The sequence below is a fragment of the Ambystoma mexicanum genome, chromosome 9, assembly GCF_040938575.1.
Source record: "Ambystoma mexicanum isolate Mex_15411 chromosome 9, UKY_AmexF1_1, whole genome shotgun sequence".
Taxonomy (NCBI): domain Eukaryota; kingdom Metazoa; phylum Chordata; class Amphibia; order Caudata; family Ambystomatidae; genus Ambystoma; species Ambystoma mexicanum.
In genome coordinates, this window is record NC_090931.1 from 112,541,344 (window position 1) to 112,562,258 (window position 20,915).

The following is a 20,915-nucleotide window of genomic DNA, read 5'->3' on the forward strand; positions in this document are numbered from 1 at the left end:
GCGTGTCCTGTCATTATTTTGGCAACGGATTTTAATAATACAGTAGTTTATAATCATTGACTTGACAATGGTGAACAAAGGTCCTTGCCCTAGCCAACACGTTCCTTCGCCTTATGCTTTCTAATATATTAAAGTGCATACATGAACATATAGATGTTGTGTTAAGAACACCCATGACGTGTGCTTCCACACAGGCATGTTTACACACAGGCACCATTATTTCTATTGGACATTACAGAACTCATTTAGAGTTCGGTGGAGACTAAAATCTGCCGGTTTTCCGCTGGTGGAAACCTGCCTAGCACCACAGTGGCTTCACATCAAGAATCCAGCGGTGGTAAAGTGGTGCCAAATCTGCAGTTTCTTTTTGCCAGCTTTCTGCCAGTGAATCCATGGTGGAAAGCCAGTGGAGTGCTAACTTGACATAAGCTTGCTTCTGCTGGCAGAGAACCGGCAGATGTTCCTCTCTGCTGATTTCTAAATGAGCCCCTACATGATTTTGGTGGGTGTTTGGTGCGCATTTATTGGAGTTTGCTTAACACTTAGAGCCAAAGTCCAGGAACTGCTTAGCACCCAACAATAACCAGGCCAAGGCACTTAACTATAACCAACGGATCCATTACCTTACTTTGTATTTGTAACCTAATCTATTATCTGCTTCCTCATTCAAATGTATGTTATGTTTGCAGCGAACAAAACTGTAACTGGCCTGCCATAATCTACTATGCTTCTCTCTGGTCCACTCTGTAACCAGGTCCCTCGAACCACACTGTAATGTATCTTACTCACATGCTCGTATGTGCAACAATCTGTAAGCACTGTTGTACTTAAAGAATTAGCGCCCAGTTACCCGAGGGTTCGGTAGCGCTTTACAAATAAACTAAACTAAACTAACACAACACCATACCACACACACACATCTTGCCTGAGAGCCACTTTACAGTTTCCTTGATCTTGCAGTTCGCCACAGGCTTAGGTTAAAAATTAGCCGGACTGTAGGGGAGATCAGTTTTAATAAGGAACCTGTTATTTGGGTGCGTGTCTTAAAGTCTCAGAGTTGGATAAGTCTTCCCATTCAACCTGCTGATTTCATTCACCATGCTGGGACTATGTGTACCATTTCTCTGCAAGCCCCCTCTTATTACTCCCCCTTCCTTTCGTTTCTTTCTTTAATAACTTTCCTTGAGCCGCCATAATCCATTGCAGCTCTCCCCGCTCCCCGGCGTGTTGCATTTGTGTAGATAGACTTACCGCGACAGCTGCTCATTGCAGCCAATAAGACTTTTGACATACTCAATCCTCTCTGCATTCATTTGCCGGGTATCCGCAGACATTTTTCTCCCCATCACACTGAAAATGTTAAACCGCGCACATGATGTGAATTTCCCAATGCGCAGGCATTTCTTATCTCCAATAGCCCAACTTGTCAAGAAAAGCAACAACAAAAATACAATTTCCCTCCTGGTGGAAAATGCATGCCGTTCATCAGTATAATCTCTTTTCATATGAACCTTCTGGTTTGGGTCTGATTTAATTCTCTCCAGTGACACGCGGGGCAAAACTAACACAATCACGGACAACCCGTGGTAAGGCTTAATAATAATCCTCCGCGAGCCTTGAGGATCTACGGATGTGCTCATTGGTAGATATCTTAGGTACAGGTTGGAAAATTACTTCAATAATTAATATTTTTCTATGAAGCAAAAAGTCTCAAGAAAGGTCATCAGCAAAGTAATGGATCCATCTGTAGAACTGACGTGGACTGGGGACGTATGCATAGTATTCGGTGAACTGAGCATGTCTTGCACAAGGACGACAGAGATTCAATGGGAATTGCTGAGCGTGGGTCGCACTTGTTGCAGAGTGAGTAGCATCTAATTGCCTGTGCTAATTAGTGCATGTCTAAGGGTACACTCATAGAGACGTGTGATGCAGAATCCTCTCCATGCAGAGCTGCCTGCACACGTGCAGAGTGTTGGCTCCTTCACGCTTAACAAACCAAGGAGAATAGACAGTAAGGAACAGCCCCCGATGAGAGCTCGGCCTCTAAAACCCTCGATTTTCAGGATTTCTATTTCGGGTTTTATGTAGCAAAAACATAACAAGGAAGACACAGAGCGCTGTGTATGGTGTTAACTATAATATATAATGTATGTAGGGAAAATTACCATATGTGGCATGGGAGTTCGCAACCATAGGGTTGGGATATGATGTGGTAACATAATGAGCCTAGGTATCGACTGAAGAGTAAGGTCTTGAGACCTTTCCTCAATTGTAAGAGAGTTGGCGTGGTCGGGATTGACACTGTTATGTTGTTCCAGTAGGCATGCCAATAACAACAGAAGGCCTGTTTCCTGAAGCATAATCATTCCATTTCCATGATAACTAAGCTTCCTAGATCACTCAAATTCCATGATCAATCAGCTTCCTGGATCACTCAGCTTCCAGGATCACTCAACTTCCAGGATCAGCTAGTTTTCATGATCACTCAGCTTCCTGGATCACTCAGCTTCTACAATCACTCCACTTCTATGATCAGCCAACTTCCATGATCACTCAACTTCCATGATCACTCAGCCTCCTGTATCACTCAGCTTCCAGGATCACTCAAATTCCTGGAATAGCCTACCTCCATGATCGCTCAGCTTCCTGTATCACTCTGCTTCTACACTTACTCCACTTCTATGATCAGCTAACTTCCATGATCGCTCGGTTTCCATTATCACTCAGCTTCCTGGATCACTCCACTTCCAGGATCACTCACCTTGCAGGATCAGCCAGTGTCCATGATCACTCAGCTTCCTGGATCACTCAGCTTCTACAAACACTCCACTTATATGATCAGCCTGCTTCCATGATTACTTACTTCCATGATCACTCAAATTCCATGATCACTCAGCTTCCTGGAGCACTCAGTTTACAGCATCACTCAACTTCCAGGATCAGCCAGTGTCCATGATCACTCAGCTTCCTGGATCACTCAGCTTCTACAAACACTCCACTTCTATGATCAGCCAACTTCCATGATCACTCAACTGCCATTATCACTCATCTTCTTGGATTACTCAGCTTCTATAATCACTCAACTTCCTGGATCACTCAGCTTCCAGGATCTCTCAACTTCCAGGGTCAGCCAGCTTCCATGATCACTCAGCTTCCTGGATCACTCAGCTTCCAGGATCACTCAGCTTCTTTCATCAGCTTGTTTTCATGATAACTCAGCTTCCTGGATCACTCCGCTTCCAGGATCACTCAGCTTCTATCATCAGCTTGTTTTCATGATAACTCAGCTTCCTGGATCACTCAGCTTCCACAGTCACTCCACTACTATGACCAGCCAGCTTCCATGATCACTCAACTTCATGATCGTTCAATTTCCATGATCACTCAGCTTCTAGGATTACTCGGCTTCTAGGATTACTCAACTTCTATAATCACTGAGCTTCCTGGATCACTCAGCTTCCAGGATCACTCAACTTCCAGGATCAGCCAGCTTCCATGATCACTCAGCTTTCTGGATCACTCAGCTTCTACAGTCACTCCACTTCTATGATCAACCAGCTTATCCAATCACTCAGTTTACAGGATCATTCAAGTTCCAGGATCAGTCAGCATCCATAATCAGTCAGCTTCCTTGAACACTCAACTTCTGCAATCACTTCACTTCTATGATCAGCCAGATTCCATGATCACTCAACTTCCATGATCACTCATCTTACAGGTTCACTCAGCTTCAATCAAGCTTCTAGGATTACTCAGTGCCCATGAACACTCATCTTCCAGGATCACTGAGCTTCCAGGATCACTCAGCTTTCATGATTACTCAACTTCCACGATTTCTCATCTCCGAGGATAGCTCAGATTTCAGGATCACTCAGCTTTCAGGATCACTCATCTACCAGGATCACCCAGCTTCCAGGATCACTCAGCTTCCAGGATCAGGCAGTTTCTATGATCACTCAGCTTCCACAATCACTCCACTTCCATGATCAGCAAGATTCCATGATCACTTATCTTCCATGAACACTCATCTTTCAGGATCACTCAGCTTCCAGGATAACTCAGCTTTCATAATTACTCAACTTCCATGATTTCTCATCTTCCAGGATCACTCAGATTTCAGGATCACTCAGCTTTCAGGATCACTCCTCTACCAGGATCACCCAGCTTCCAGGATTGCTCAGCTTTCAGGATCATTCAACTTCTAGGATGAAACCACTCATTGTCCATTATTATTTAGATGTGCTATCCTTGAAGGCATCTGAGGGACTATAGCTCTAAACTGAATTATAGACTCTTGAAAATATGTGTTTTAGTGCGTGAATAACTCCTACTAATGGCAAATCAAAGCTGATTGTGCTTTGCACCTCTACATACGACCATCCTCTATGAACACTCCAGCCCCTGCAGTCACTAGACCTACATTAACAAACAAGAGGTCACTACGATTCTTCATAAATCCTCTACAATAATTTGTCACAAACATTCAACCATCTTTCTCAATCATCCACTGCTATTGCATTGAGTCCATGATCACAGGCTTACCTTTAGTGAAAGTCATGGTTCGAAAGAAATCTTGTTGACTTTGGGAACAGCGTGAATTCCTCTCTCTGGTACTCTGAACCCCTCAAGCTGCAGCGCTTGAACCAAAGAAGGAGCAGGTGGGGTATGGTCAATGTATCCCCATTTGACTGAGAGTGAAGCATGTATTATTTCTGTTTTGTTGGTCTTCATCTGCCATTGGTTGTCTTCAGTTTTTCCTTGGCTACCTCTTAACGGCTACCATCGGTTACCATTGCTCTGGAGAGCACACTCTCCACATCACCAGTAGAGGCAGCCATTAGTAGAGTCTGGGATAGATGTGAATCACTATCAATAGAGAAATGTTTGGTTCTAATAATATATGAATGCCTTATCATTCTACCCCAGAAGTCTAATCGGGTCTGGGCCATTTGACAAGAAAAAAGCTGCCTGCCTGAAAAATGTAACTATAAGGAGTGTTTCAACCCTTTAATTAGATGAGCAGGATCCAGCTGCGGTCACAGGGCTTTACCCAAAAAAGCTTTCTTGGAAAGCACTCTAAGAGAAACCCAACAGGCAGAGGTCAAGGAATGGTGCACAGTTAAATCTAAGAGCGATGTGGACAGGTATGTGCACCCTGTACTGTTGCCTAGCATCCGGTTTGAATTGTCCTCAAACTATCCGGGATTGGTCAATGCTCAGCCTGGATCCTGTCGCCGCGTGCAGATATTCTACGTATTGCAGAAAAAGACCTAATGCCATCATGTTTGCTAAACGATGTCTGTAATCAATGAAGCGCTCTAAAATGCAAGCCGATAACCCCAGTGTCCACCCACATAACTTTGTTACACTTGGAACTGTTTTATTCTCTCGAAAAGGTAGGAACCTATCCCAGAGGTGACATAGAGAGAGGATGGCAGATGGCAGGAAATACATATCCCATTAGCTTGTTTGGCCTGAGTTTTTGAGGGCTATAACCAATGGGCTGTCAAGGTTGTGAGGAGGCCTGTTCTGTTACCAAACCAATTGGGTATGAGGAAGTTGGATTAAAATGAGGGACCCGAGCGAAAAGGCAAATGTACTCTCCTCACAAATATCTGCCCATTGATCCATATGCCCACCCCCAGTCCAAGGGCTCAGACACAGAGCAGCGCTTAAGTATTAATAGAGCTTGGAAGCAGCGGAATGCTCTACAAAGAGAAATGCATTAGGCTAGACAGTGTTGAAGGTGGGGCAGGGGGAAGAACGGGAGATTGTGTGCCTAGAAGGAGAGCGAGGGCCTCCATGTCAGCCGCCAGGCCCTTGGAGAGTTGGATCAGAGGCGCTGCTAGGGGGGGCTAAGGGGGCTATAGCCCATGGTCTTTTGGTTGTAGCCCCGGATAGAATCTCAGGAGCTACAGCCAAAAGACTAGCTAGCCCCCAGTCCGGAGAGTTCAGACATTAGCGTAGCCCCGGGTCTTTTCCAGACCTAGCAACACCCCTGAGTTGGATGGTCCCATTACGCAGGCTGGTGCGGTGGTTCTTGAAGGGATGTGTTCTTTGGTGTTTCTTAAAGTGCAGGTGAAAAAAGCCGAGTCTGTTGTGATTTGGAGACTGACAATGCTTTGGAGTCTTATGTTGGGCCGGTCTTAGGGGTTGGTGAATTTTATGGCCAGAAGGGAGGTGCCTCGCTTAATAGATATTTGTAGATGTTGCGGGAGCTGGTCTTGAATGATGCAGGTTTGACAGGCAGCCAGTATTGGTTCATCAGATTGTGGGCTGTAATATGATCTCTCTGTTTAGTCCCTTTATGATTTGGAGGGTGGGTTGCAGGAGAGGAAAGCTCTGAAAAATAAAAACAGAGGAGATACGGTGATCGCAAGCGGTAATGTGAAGGTCATTGCTTGGTGCCCGCTAAGAAAATACAATTTGATGACTAACTTTCAGGACATTTTCTGCGTTTGAGCATTTCAAATAAATGCATGCGTTTTAATATCCTACAAATCTGTGAAAGAAATTGCTAACCCAACAACCAATAAAATCCAGTCAGTCTTATCGGATATCGACAACCAATGACTCTGCAAACATTCTTGCATAAGGTATTTCGGTTCAGGCTAACTGCATATTATTTAGTTATTCTAGAAACATAATTTTAGTGGTCTGTAGGGTATTTTGTAGGGTATTTTGTGGAGATTTGGGGCCTGACGGTATTTTATTACCGCCGAGAAATAACTTAGCAATAATCACTCTTTGTATTCAGATTTGGCCATGTGCAACAATAATACAATGGACATGCATTATTTCAGCACCCAGACCTGCATATTTGGTATACGTGGTTGGTGGTATTTTTGTGAGCATAATTCCCTTGTTTTATTTGTGGCCCCAATGTCCAGAATCCCTTATCTTCGCTTAGATTTTTCGTGTGATCACTAGAGAGACCTCAGACCTGCATTCTAGGGAAACCACAATTTCCAGGGATAGTGTTGGTGCGCCACCATGGGCAAACTCACTGACTTATTTACGACAGAGAGCTATATGTGGTAGTCTTGTGGTAATTTCCACTACCTTATATACGGTAGGGAGCTATGTTCAGAGAGTCTCTCTTCCCGTTGGCTCATGTACCTCCAACAAGTTATACTACAGTCACTCACAATTATTCATACTGATTCTGACATACACACATCTGTCTTAAAATGACCATTGCACTTTTTAAAAATCTCCCCACATCATTGGCATTGTAATGGTAAATAGAAAATAAACCACCCGTCTGTTTTCAAATATTTTCTGTATTATAAAATTTGCATTTAGGCATGATCTCATTTTTACAGCAATAAAAGGGAACAATCAAAGCATTTTCAATGACACACTGCAATTATAGTGGCGAAGAACAGAACTTAAATTGCAACATTAGCACTTGATAAAGACACGCACGGGACTTTCATTTTTCTAAACTGACTGCATACTTTCGTGCACACACACAGCTCCCCCAGTTAGGTAATTACCTTATCTGTTCAGATTCTTCTCTCTGTGAATGTGGCTCTCTTGGCGTAACTCCAATAAAAAGGAACGCTTGCCTTCTCAAGCCGGGGTCATTGCCTGGAATTCTCAGCTTTTTCAGATAGGACTGCCTCTGCCAGTGGAAAGGTAATTCTTTCAGCTTTCCCCAGTCTCGACTGCAGCAGGACACCCCCACAGCCAGGTCTTCTCCCCAGTAGTGCAGAAAGATGTCTGCCTGTCTTTTTCCCTGCTACTGCCCACTAAAACTTTCCTCTCAGCCCTCTTTATGACGTGTTCCAATGAAATCCATCATCTCTCATCCTCCTACTTTTCAACAATAGCTTCGCTTATACATTTGCAATTGTTGCAAATCTGACTTCCTCCTTCCTGCCGTTACTGTGCACAACAACACGGATAATCAGGCAGAGAAGAGAAAAATCTGCACACTCATTTAAATGGTTTTCAAAGTATGCCTAATTCTGCAGTAGAGAACACATTTTATTAGTGGGTTATATTAAAATAAGGTTTTATTAGTCAGGTTAATTGTTAATATGTTAGCTGTTAATTTTCAAATGTGTCTCTAGCAATATAGGCATTTCAGGTGAAAAATAGTGTGCATTTTTAAATGAACACGTGTGCTTTTAACTGTAAAATAGCTTTGCATCTTATATATTAAAATCGTTTTTTGACTGAATAGCCTGTCTTTCCTTGTTAATCTGCTAACCCATATAGCAATGCACCGCACCCTTGTGGTGGTGCTGCAAAAAAAAAAATGCTACTTGTGCAGTAGTGCTGTAATGCTACTTGTGCAGTAGTGCTGTAATGCTACTTGTGCTGTAACATGCCAAATATCCTTACATATACCCTCCTTTTGTTTTTAGAACTTGGCTATAATCCAAGCCAATTCCTAAAAACAACTTGTTCTATTTTTATTTTTACAATATAGCAATCCAACAAAATGAATATTCATGTGCATCAATGAAAATTTGCAATTAACATTTCATCTGAGTCCATCAGTTCATAAAATGTTCCACATTTGCCTTCTCAGTGGAAGTGGCATTACTTTAAGTTTAAATTTTCCAAGTCAATTAAAAACAATGAAATAAAACAACTAACTAAAACAAATAAGTAATATAACAAGTTAAAATAAATAATTAAAATAATAAATACGTGGAACTTCATATGCCGGAACTTTTGCTTTGTCTCTTTTGGTATGTCCCGACCAGCGATGTTATTCGGTTCATTCGAGTACTCTTTCATCTTGGCAATCTTGAATCCACAGTATTCATCTCTTTTGGTATTCCGGTTATTTTGTCTTCACCTCCACCTGGAGGCAGGCATCTTTTGGTCTTCATCCAGGGGACTCCAGGACTCCATCGTCTCCCGTGGCCTCTGATCCCGGAACCTCCGATCAAATAATGTTAATTGTCTAAATCAAAATAGAAAATAAACAGATTAAGTACATAGCACAATACTAATTTCCACCTTTTTGCCAAAAATAAAACATGCTTGGTAAAAATACTTCTTTTTTTTTTTTTCTTTTTTCTGAAATTAAACACAAGTTAAAAGAAAACAAACACATATAAAACAGCATTCAATATTTAATACACTTTCTCTCTGTACACCAACCACGAGCTTCCGTTATATGTGCATTTATTTATTTATTTATTTATATTATATATTTATTTATTTATTTATTTATATTATATATTTTCACATATATTACAGTGTTTATGTGCCATCATAACAATCAACTTTTTTTTTAACTTCTTTGTCACTGCCTCCTGATTACACCCATTTATTTTCTCAATGGACTCTATCCGTTTCCACATGCTCAAGCTGCCTGATCTCATGTCTGGGATGGCATGGTTTGATTTGATTTACATGGACAAACTGCTCTATTGCTGTTTCACCTTCATTTTTCAAAATTTTATACACTACAGGAGAGACTTTATCTATAATTTGAAATGGCCCCTGCCAGGCTGCCAGAAATTTAGAATTTTTCTGTTTACTTTTTCCAAAATGAAACTTGTACACCTGATCCCCTACATTGTATTCCTTTACTGATGTCTTTTTGTCATAATATGACTTAGCACTGTCAGCAGCTCTTTCCAGATTTCTCTGCACAAAAGCAAATGCATGTTGCAAATGCCTCCTCAGTTCATCAATATATTCATGAACTGTGGATGCACTCACTAGAGTTTGCTCATGTGTTCTGTATAGTAGGTGTTGTGGTAACACCATTTTCCTACCTGTTAAGACCTCATGGGGGCTAACACCTGATGCTTTGGCAGGAGTCGACCTGATTGCCATCAAAACCAATGGTAAACGCAAATCCCAGCTGGAACCTGCTTCTGCCACAAATTTCTTTAAAATGTCCACAACAGACCTATTGCTTCTTTCAACTGTACCTGAAGACGCCGCCCGATATGCGATATGTAGTTTCCTTTTCACACCTAGTATTTGCCATACCTTGCTCATTAGAGTACTTGTGAAATGACTTCCTCTGTCTGACTCAATTCTTTGTGGCAACCCAAACCTTGAGAACACATGGTTCACCAGCAATGTGGCTGCTGTTTGCGCACTACAATCTGGTGCGGGAATGCACTCAATCCATTTTGACATCAAACATACCACACTCAGAATATAGCGGTGTCCCCTGCTCGACCTTTTTAAAGGACCTACATAGTCTATTTGCAAATCTGACCATGGGAGAGTTAGGCCTCTTTTCATCAATGGTGCTCTATGCATTGGTGAAGCAGGTTTAAATTGGGCGCATACTAGACATCCTCTAGTATATAATTCCACATCTTGGGACATATGTGGCCAGTAAGCATAATCTTTTAGTATTTCTAATGTCTTTTGTGAACCTCTATGGCCTGCAGTTATGGCATCATGTGCATGGTGTAGCATTAGTCCTCTGAATGAAAGGGGTACTACCCACTGTATTTGCCCTGTTATGGACTCTCTAATCATGAGTCCATCCTGTAATCTAATTCGTTTTTTGTTCTTTAATAGCACCCTCAACTCTTCTTTTCCCATACAATCATTTTCTGTTAAAGGATTTTGTTCAGGATCCATCAAATGATTATAATAGATTCCCAAAATTTGATCATTCTTTTGTGCCTCAATCAAATCTTGGTCTGGCGTGTCATGACTCCACTGCACCACCGGTTGATCTACCTCCTTTGGTGCTTTAGAACGTGTGACTGCATCAATTTGTATTTCACCCATTAAATAATCAATAGGTAGCAATTCTCCCATCACAGCCCCAATCTTAGCCAGATGGTCTGCCTTATCATTTCCCTCCTTATCCTCTCCTGGTGTTTTTAAATGCCCACGAATTTTTCTCCAGTATATTGTCAAATTATTTTTTGACACCAATTTGTCTATGGCTTGTATCATTTTTCCATGTTTAAGTGGCTTTTTGTTGTATGTAACCATGCCTCTTGCTTTCCAACCAGGCAAATACTCCACAAAGCTATTCCGTGCATAGTCAGAATCAGTCACCAGGACAATTTCACTGAACTTTTTATCAACTGCAGTAGCAATTGCTTTATATATGGCTGCCAATTCCGCCACCTGACCGCTCCTATCTCCAATCCTCATCCCTATACTAGGAACGCCTTCACATTTCAACCAGACATTTCCTATTCCTGCCACTAATTGTTTATTACTGTCATTTTCAATGTGAAAAGCACAACCATCCACGTATACAGTTGGCAAATCCTTGCATGTTTTTTCATCAAAAGCTTTGTGTGGTGATTGTTCAAATTCCTGTAAACTAGCTTCCACATCCATTTCATTTGTTATTTGTTCAGCTGCACAGTCATGTAAGTCAGCTAACCCTTGAGCAATTGGGCTCTTTTTATTTTGTCCATATCTTACTTCTACTGGAAAACCTTGTAATGCCAGCGTCCAAGAAGTGATTCTGGATTGCGCTAGATTGCCTGATCTAATTCTTTTACTCTCTAAAAATTGCAAAGGTTGATGATTTGTTTCAATAATCACCTTTTCTCCCTGAACAATGGGGCGGAAATGTTGTAGCGCCCACACAGTGGTTAATAGGGCCTTTTCGCATCCATTAAATTTCATTTCAACTTGGGAAAATGCCTTACTTGCATATGCAATGGTTTTGTGATTCAAATCGTGTTTTTGTGATAACACTGCTGACATACAATGTTCAGAAAATCCTATTTCTATAAAGAAATCCCTGTTCTTTATGGGGTATGCTAAACATGGTGCCTTTACAAGACATTCCTTCAATCTAGCCACTGCATCAGACTGCTCTCTTTCCCATCTCCAGGGAGTATTTAGTTTAAGCAGTTTAGTCAATGGTTGAGTGATTTCTGCATAATTCTCAATGAACTTTCTGTTATAGCCTGTCATCCCCAATAAACTTTTTACTCCTTTCACATTTTTAGGATCTTTTAATCTTTGTATGGCCTCTATTTTCTTCCTTTGTGGATTTAGCCCATGTTCAGTCACTTCATGCCCTAGAAAGTTCACTTTTTTCTTGCACCATTGTGCTTTTTGCAAAGATACTTTGGCGCCTGCTTTCTGCAATTGGCCAAGCACATGTCTTATTTCATCAAAATGGCTTTTAAGGTTTTCATTTTTTATCAAGACATCATCCACATAAACTATTGTCCCTCTTTCCGCTGCATCCGGCATGGCCTTTCTCAAAAATATGCCAAATTCACTCCCACTATTGATGTACCCGAACGGAGCTCTAAGCCAGGCATATTGAGTCCTGTCAAATGTAAAGGAAAATAGGTGTTGTATCTCCTCTGCCAATGGCACACACCAATATCCAGATGTGAGATCTAACGTGGTAAATACATTTGAACCATGTATCTGAGCTAGGCCCTGATCAATGAATGGTAGTGGCCATCTAGATACTGGTACTCTTTTATTTAACTCTCTTAAGTCTGCACACAGCCGCCATTGACCATTTGGCTTTAACACACCTAAAATAGGCGTATTGGATGTGCTATGAATGGGCCTAATTATTCCCCGTGATTCCAAATTTTGAATAATCTCTGCCAATGATTCTAAACATGCCAGCGGTAGTCTATACTGGCGTACAAACACTGGATTTCTGCTACAACCTTCTGGTAGTGTGGCCACATGTAAATCAGTTAAACCACAATCATAAGCATCTTTTGCAAATACATCCTTAAACTCCATAAATATTTCCCTCAGAGTGCGTCGATCCTCATCGCTGTTACATGCATCCGCTAAGGAGATCTGCTCTTCTACCATTCTGGAAAATTCTGGAAACTCTTCTGGTAAAGGAATCTCAGCGCTTTCCTCTAACTGTGTGGCTGTGTCTTTTTGTAGAGCTGCCACTTTCAAATATTTTGGCATATCAGCTTCCACTTCAATGGGCTGATTTCCTGTTTCATTTTCATTTAAATTAAATATTATGCAATCCTCTTGATGGCAGCACACTGTCTCATTTGAATCATAAGGATACACAGAATGAATTTTAAACATTCCTTTGGGCTGAGAGTCCAGGTGTTCTGGCAACTCGCCCTTGGCATCTACATATTTTTCAGGAATATTCCCAATCACCATGTTATTTAAATCTGCCGTATAATGTGATTTTTGTATGGCCATTCCTAATGGGGAGTTTTCCTCTAAATGAATATCCTGACAACCTTTATTATTCACCATGATTTTTACAGATCCCTCACCAATGTCTACCAATGGAATGTATTCATAATCCAGGCCTTGCTGTTTTATGGATTCATTCAGGCATACAAATGCATCAGAGCCTTTCATCTGCTGTCCATTTTTGCATTTCAGTGTTATTGCAAACTGTTTTGTAAATGCAGGAACAATAGTATTTTTCCTCATCTGTAATTCGACTGCATAAGGAACTAGTTGTGCACAATGATAAGCCCTTCTTTTGTCTTCAAATTCAGGCGCCGGCCCACCTAGGCGCGACCATATTTTTTGATTAAGGAAATCTAACACCATACACATTCTGTGCATGATGTCATTGCCCATGTAAAATTCATTTTGTGCTCCACTCACTATCCATACATTATGGTAAATTGCTTTCTGCCCAATGCTAATTTTAAGCATGCATCTGCCTGTAATTCGGTTTTCAAAGTCTGGACTGTCCAACCCAGAAACATATTGGTTTTTAATCCTAAATTTCGGGATTTCTTCCCTCTCCATAATTTTTTGCAACAATTTCTCATTAATGAAACTCCTTTCATGTTCAAGCGCTAAAGTGGCTTTTATTGTTTTAAGATAATCATTTATACCAGCGTGAACCCATGGTTGCTCATCTTCCATGTGTATCTCTGCCAGAGTGGTAATGTGTTTTTCTGAATCTGTTTTAGGAACAATATTCTGTTTGCATGTATTCTCTTTTAAATAGAAACGTAATGTGTGTTCGTCTATGGCAGTCTGCCAATCTTTCCTTGGGTCCAAGTATATTTGTACAGGTAGTTTTTCATTGTCGCCCTGATCTTTGTCTTGACACCTTAATATAACAGTGACACTAGGTATGCAGCTATTCTGTAGATATACCTCCACAGCATCCTTTGTTTTGGCAACGGTGTGACATTCTTTTATATTGCTGTTTTGTGATTTTAGTTTCTTAGGCCTCAATGGTTTTTTGGTTAAGGACCACAGCACTCCATTCACCCCATCTATGAGAGGAGACAATCTTTTCAGGCAATCTGTCCCCATCAGAAATGGAATTTCACTAATAGATGTGATCAATACCTCTTGTTTCATTCTGTGCTTTCCTATTTTTATGTCAACCTCAGTTACACCTATGATGGGCACCTCCTCCCCATTAAAGTTATGCACTGGGCCTTGATTTGCCTTCACTGTGATCTGACTCTGTGGAGGCCTCCCTTCATTGATACTCTTTACCAGCTCCTTGGACATAATTGTGGCCTGTGCGCCAGTGTCAATCATAGCAAAGGTGTGGCATTTTTCTTCTACAGTGATGGGTGCATAATATCTGTCCTCAACTTCCTCTAATACACATAAGAAATGTGAATTCTTACTGATTTCAGGGCTCACCTTTCTCAGGCCTTTTTCACTTTTGGCTAAGCACATTGGTAAATGAAAAGACATTTTTCCCTCCTTTTTACCCATTTCTGTGCGAGATATTTTATTCATTTCTCCATGTTCAGAGGTTTTTTGGAGTGTGGCCACCGTTCGCCCATCCATCTGGGTAACATCAGAGACCACATTACAACCTTCCAACTGAACATGTGTCACAACATCATTCAGCAATTTGTCATTTTTTAATTCTGTGCATTTGTGATCATTTAGTGTAATACCAGCCCTTTCAGCCTCTTCAAAAATATGTGGCTCAAAGAATTTTTCAGGTGATTGACTTGTACCCTCCTTGTGAGTATTTCCTTTTTCTGTCTGTGTTTGGTAATTGTTTTGCTTGCCCAGGGAAGGAGCTATGGCATCCCCACTTACTCCCTGTTCACTGGTATTCCCCATGCATGAGTCAATTTTCTTAAATCTGTCCCTTTGTTCTTTTGGAATTCCTAATGTTTCTTTTTCATTTGTGCAAACCTTTACTGTTTTATTTAGCTCTAAGTTAAACCGTACCTCTTTTTTAGAAGTATTTGCACTTTCTGTCACAATTTCATTTACTGGTACTTTCATTTTTAATCCATTAGACATCTCAGAGTCGTTATGCAAAATTATATCAGAGCAATCTGTCATTTTGACACTGCAGTTATCATGAGTACTTAGTCACTTTTCGGAAGCCCCCCGGTCATTGCTATGGCCATCAGCCCCCTCTTTGGAAGGTTGTTTTTGCGCTGTATAGAGCTTTCCTATTTGCTCAGCTAACATTTTCACTTGGGCCTCAAGGCATTGGAACCTTTCCACCTCTCTAGGATCCTCTTTCTGTGGCCTAGGTCGATATTGGTTGTTTTCCCCCTGATTGGATCTATTCTGATACCTCTCAGGTGATTGATACCGGTTGGGATGGTTTCTGAACTCTTGATTCATTTGTGGAGGGGAGCGGGTTGCACCCATCCTTTGATTATAATCCCCTGGTGGGGAATCATTGTACTGGCGTGGACTGTAGTTCACGTTTTGCCTCATGTCCTGTCTCTCAGATTGTGGGTACTGGCCCCTATGTTGATTTCCATTATCAGTAAATCGATCCACATATCGGGGCCTATCCTGATTACCATATATCATGGTGCTGGGATCAAATCTGCTCTGTGTCCCCAATGACTGGTAGGGACCATCATTTCTTTGATCTTGATTTTGTCTCTGGTTATTGTTCATACCTGCCATATCAGACCGGTATCTTACCCGGGGTCTATCTCCTAAATATCTAGGGCTGATGTAGCTCTCTCTATTACTAGGATCATGTGATTGGAACATTGGTACAGTAAATGGCGATCTTTGTTGATTACCCCTTTGTTCAGGTGTCACATTATTTTTACCTTGGCTTTGAGCAGACTCAAGGGACATTTTGGCTGACCTGATTTCCATTACTGTGGCTGAGGGTTCTTTAGATTTAGGCCTGGTATCTTTCATTTTATCACTTTCTCTACCCTGACAATAGAGTACCTCATATAGCTTGGTGCTTTGATGTACAATCCATTCAAGGGACTTGTCACGGTCAAATTCACGGACCAATTGGGATATGATGTCTTTCTGTAGCCCATAGAAGTATGCGGTTTTAAACTCATTGGAATTTGAGTCAAAAGATACATCAAAGCGAGAGAATGCTCTTTTTAAGTCTTGTAAAAATTGGCGAGGTGATGTATTAGGTCCAGCAGTAATAGTGTACGCAACTTTCTTTGCCTCCTGCAATGACTGAAAAGGAGAAAAATGGCGCCTAATTTCTTTTTCAAACTCCAGCCATGTCATATTCTGCTGTTCATTTAATCCCCTTATGATGCTGGCCGTCGGGGCATCTAAAGTTAAATGAAAATATTGTCTGTACTGTTCCTTAGGTATCTGGAGCGCTTTAAAAATGTCATGCACCGCTTCTAAGTGATCCTCAATGCAGCATTCACCTCCCTTTTTAAATGGTTTGATCAGGGCTTTAATGGATTTCATTATTTTTATGGGGCTACTTGTTGCAATGCATGGAATTGCACTATTTTGTGATTCAATCCTGTTTTCAGGTGTATGAGATTGGTGGCTGCCCCCAATGGGAGTATCAAATCCCCCAAGGGCGCTGCAACCAAGTTCAGTCACCGGCCCAGTCACTGGGGCACTAGCTCTTTGGGCAGAGCTAGAATTCACCTCCACTCCATTGAATGTGGTACCCTGCCGCCTCTCCTGGGACCTGGGAATGCACATTTGCTGTTCTAAGTCCTTACACTTTTTAAGGAGTCTGTTGGCTTCATCATGCAAATAATTATTTTCATCACTCATTTTATTAATTGCCTCCTGCATATCGCACATTTGCATTTGGCATTCATTGAACTCTTTATTTCTCTTGTCTCTTTCTTGAATCATTTTAATCATTTCTTGTTCTACACTCTGGAGATCACCTTCTTTTTCGCAATGTTCTTTTTGTAAAATCTGCATTTCTGAAACAACCTCATCTTTATCCTGCCTAATGTGATCCACTAAGGCTTTTAAGTGTGTCAATTCTTGCTCACTATCTTCAAATTGTTTCTTGCTTTTGGATAACTGAGTATCAAAGTCTCTGCATTTTAATTGCATGTCTTTTTGGCATACATCCAATTCTGCTCTCAACATTTCCTGATTTTTACTTGCCCCATCTAATTCAGTCTTTAACCTGTTAATTAGCTGAGTATCATTCTCTTGCATTCGCAGTGACTTGTTTAAAATAAACCATATTTTGCCGCATAGCCGTATTAAACAGTCTTTCTCTGCACTTTTATCGGCTGCATTCAATAATCTTGTAAGGCAGACCTGAATTATGCTGCCTTCTGCAAAAATATTGTCTAGTTTTTCTTTCTGCACCTCACCCTGAATGCGGTTACTCCATTCTAAGGTACTGTTCGAAGACCAATTCCCATGTGCAAATAACTTTGCCTCTAAATATTGCACTAGATCTGAGAATGTGGTTTCCCTTTGTGACATTCTGAAATTCGTTTTTAGTGGCACACTGCTATTATAAAATGGGTTCCCTTTAATGTGCAAATGGCAGTGTGAGACACGCTTGCCACGCCCAGTAGGTACTCTATGATCACTTTCCCGGCCTGCAACGCACCATAAATATGTAGGGTATTTTGTGGAGATTTGGGGCCTGACGGTATTTTATTACCGCCGAGAAATAACTTAGCAATAATCACTCTTTGTATTCAGATTTGGCCATGTGCAACAATAATACAATGGACATGCATTATTTCAGCACCCAGACCTGCATATTTGGTATACGTGGTTGGTGGTATTTTTGTGAGCATAATTCCCTTGTTTTATTTGTGGCCCCAATGTCCAGAATCCCTTATCTTCGCTTAGATTTTTCGTGTGATCACTAGAGAGACCTCAGACCTGCATTCTAGGGAAACCACAATTTCCAGGGATAGTGTTGGTGCGCCACCATGGGCAAACTCACTGACTTATTTACGACAGAGAGCTATATGTGGTAGTCTTGTGGTAATTTCCACTACCTTATATACGGTAGGGAGCTATGTTCAGAGAGTCTCTCTTCCCGTTGGCTCATGTACCTCCAACAAGTTATACTACAGTCACTCACAATTATTCATACTGATTCTGACATACACACATCTGTCTTAAAATGACCATTGCACTTTTTAAAAATCTCCCCACATCATTGGCATTGTAATGGTAAATAGAAAATAAACCACCCGTCTGTTTTCAAATATTTTCTGTATTATAAAATTTGCATTTAGGCATGATCTCATTTTTACAGCAATAAAAGGGAACAATCAAAGCATTTTCAATGACACACTGCAATTATAGTGGCGAAGAACAGAACTTAAATTGCAACATTAGCACTTGATAAAGACACGCACGGGACTTTCATTTTTCTAAACTGACTGCATACTTTCGTGCACACACACAGCTCCCCCAGTTAGGTAATTACCTTATCTGTTCAGATTCTTCTCTCTGTGAATGTGGCTCTCTTGGCGTAACTCCAATAAAAAGGAACGCTTGCCTTCTCAAGCCGGGGTCATTGCCTGGAATTCTCAGCTTTTTCAGATAGGACTGCCTCTGCCAGTGGAAAGGTAATTCTTTCAGCTTTCCCCAGTCTCGACTGCAGCAGGACACCCCCACAGCCAGGTCTTCTCCCCAGTAGTGCAGAAAGATGTCTGCCTGTCTTTTTCCCTGCTACTGCCCACTAAAACTTTCCTCTCAGCCCTCTTTATGACGTGTTCCAATGAAATCCATCATCTCTCATCCTCCTACTTTTCAACAATAGCTTCGCTTATACATTTGCAATTGTTGCAAATCTGACTTCCTCCTTCCTGCCGTTACTGTGCACAACAACACGGATAATCAGGCAGAGAAGAGAAAAATCTGCACACTCATTTAAATGGTTTTCAAAGTATGCCTAATTCTGCAGTAGAGAACACATTTTATTAGTGGGTTATATTAAAATAAGGTTTTATTAGTCAGGTTAATTGTTAATATGTTAGCTGTTAATTTTCAAATGTGTCTCTAGCAATATAGGCATTTCAGGTGAAAAATAGTGTGCATTTTTAAATGAACACGTGTGCTTTTAACTGTAAAATAGCTTTGCATCTTATATATTAAAATCGTTTTTTGACTGAATAGCCTGTCTTTCCTTGTTAATCTGCTAACCCATATAGCAATGCACCGCACCCTTGTGGTGGTGCTGCAAAAAAAAAAATGCTACTTGTGCAGTAGTGCTGTAATGCTACTTGTGCAGTAGTGCTGTAATGCTACTTGTGCTGTAACATGCCAAATATCCTTACAGGTCGGCGCGCTCACAACTCCAGCCCGCACTTTCTTAAAGAGTCAACCCGTTTCAATTATTGAACACAAAACCCAACGTGAGCCCCACAGGGACCTCCAGATGATAGTTGCCATGGCGGCTGTCCTGCATGGGGGGACAGGTGAGGCAGCGACCCCTTTCCATCGCTGTCACTGTACATTAGACACGTTCAGGAAAAACAGGGCGATCTCTGACCCTTGTTTATTGTTGTATTTTTAATGGTGTGTTGCTTCGATAGGACTCCGCACAATTTATACTTAATATCATTTTTATTGCACACTTAATCACCGGGAAGACAAAACAGTGATAGTCGGACTGCCTTTATTTCATTTGCTTAATGGACCAGTCGGAGTAGGGGAGAGAGTTCGGCAATAATGTATTTTATTAATCGGATTTATTGCTCGCGCTGCTAAACGTGCCGTGAAGTCGCTTTCACGGGGAGAGAATTAATTCTTCAACAAAAGCAAAACAAGAAGAGGAAATGAGGTCAAATCAGTGCTCATTATGTTAAAAATAGAACACGACACGGAAAATAAGACAGAGATTCAACTATTGAAAACAAATATATATGTATATATATATATATGAACAAACACAGAGCAATATGCAGGCTTGGACTCGCGCCTTGAAACACTTGTGTATAGGCGCATTATAAAAGCCATATCATATCATGGGGCAATATAGGGCAATGCCCGAACCAGAAATGCAAAATGCTAGTGTGGACCCATTTTTTGGGTCAAAGTGGGCCACTTATGTGGCCAATGTGGGCAGTTCTATGAGTTACTTCACCATGCAGCAAGTAGTTCACTTCACTCTGCAGCAAGTCGTTTACTTCACTCTGCAGCAAGTCGTTTTGATCATTTTTGCTGAATACATTTTCTTTAAATTGCACGATTTGCATCTTATTTTTATAAATAAAATAACTCTCCCTTGGGTACTATTCAAACTGTCTGTCACAAAAGGAATGAATTGCCATTTGGAACTGTGGGCCACTTTTCATTGGTGCCCGAGACAATTTCGTGCCCCAGTCCGACACTGGCAATATGATTGGACTTGAGAGTGCTGAGGAAATAAACGTTGCAAGGCAATGTCCTACACAAAGGGCAACACACCCTCTGCTGCCCACCTTACCTGAGACTGGGTGATCTGCTCTTCACTGCTTCCTCCCCGGGCTGCTTTAAGATCCCTTGCTGCCTAATTGCCCACCCTACCACCTACCCGTTGTTAACTCCTCGCTCCCTTGTATCCAGGGACGTCATTTCACCAAAATGCCCAGGGGTAGCGGAAGTGACATCATACGACTCTTGACCTCTGATGGCATCACAAGAAGTGATGTAATTTGACCTCAGTCCTAAGTGACATCACATGAAGCAATGGAACATGACCTTTCACCCCTAGACAAAACAGGAAGTGGAATCGGATATCATTGTTCCTAAGTACACTAAGAGAAAAGGTAACAATATCACTGTACATTTTTTATACAAGAATGGATCACCATATGCATCGT

General features: G+C 41.2%; 1 long non-coding RNA gene across 1 annotated transcript; it reads right to left on the bottom strand.

Annotated features, from left to right (window-relative positions):
- Positions 1-7,268: 7,268 nt before the first annotated feature.
- LOC138487716 (uncharacterized) lies at positions 7,269-19,357 on the bottom strand. Its single transcript, XR_011274528.1, has 2 exons — positions 18,536-19,357; positions 7,269-8,926 (listed from the first exon to the last, which is right to left on the bottom strand). It is a non-coding gene; the product is annotated as an uncharacterized lncRNA (long non-coding RNA).
- Positions 19,358-20,915: the final 1,558 nt, after the last annotated feature.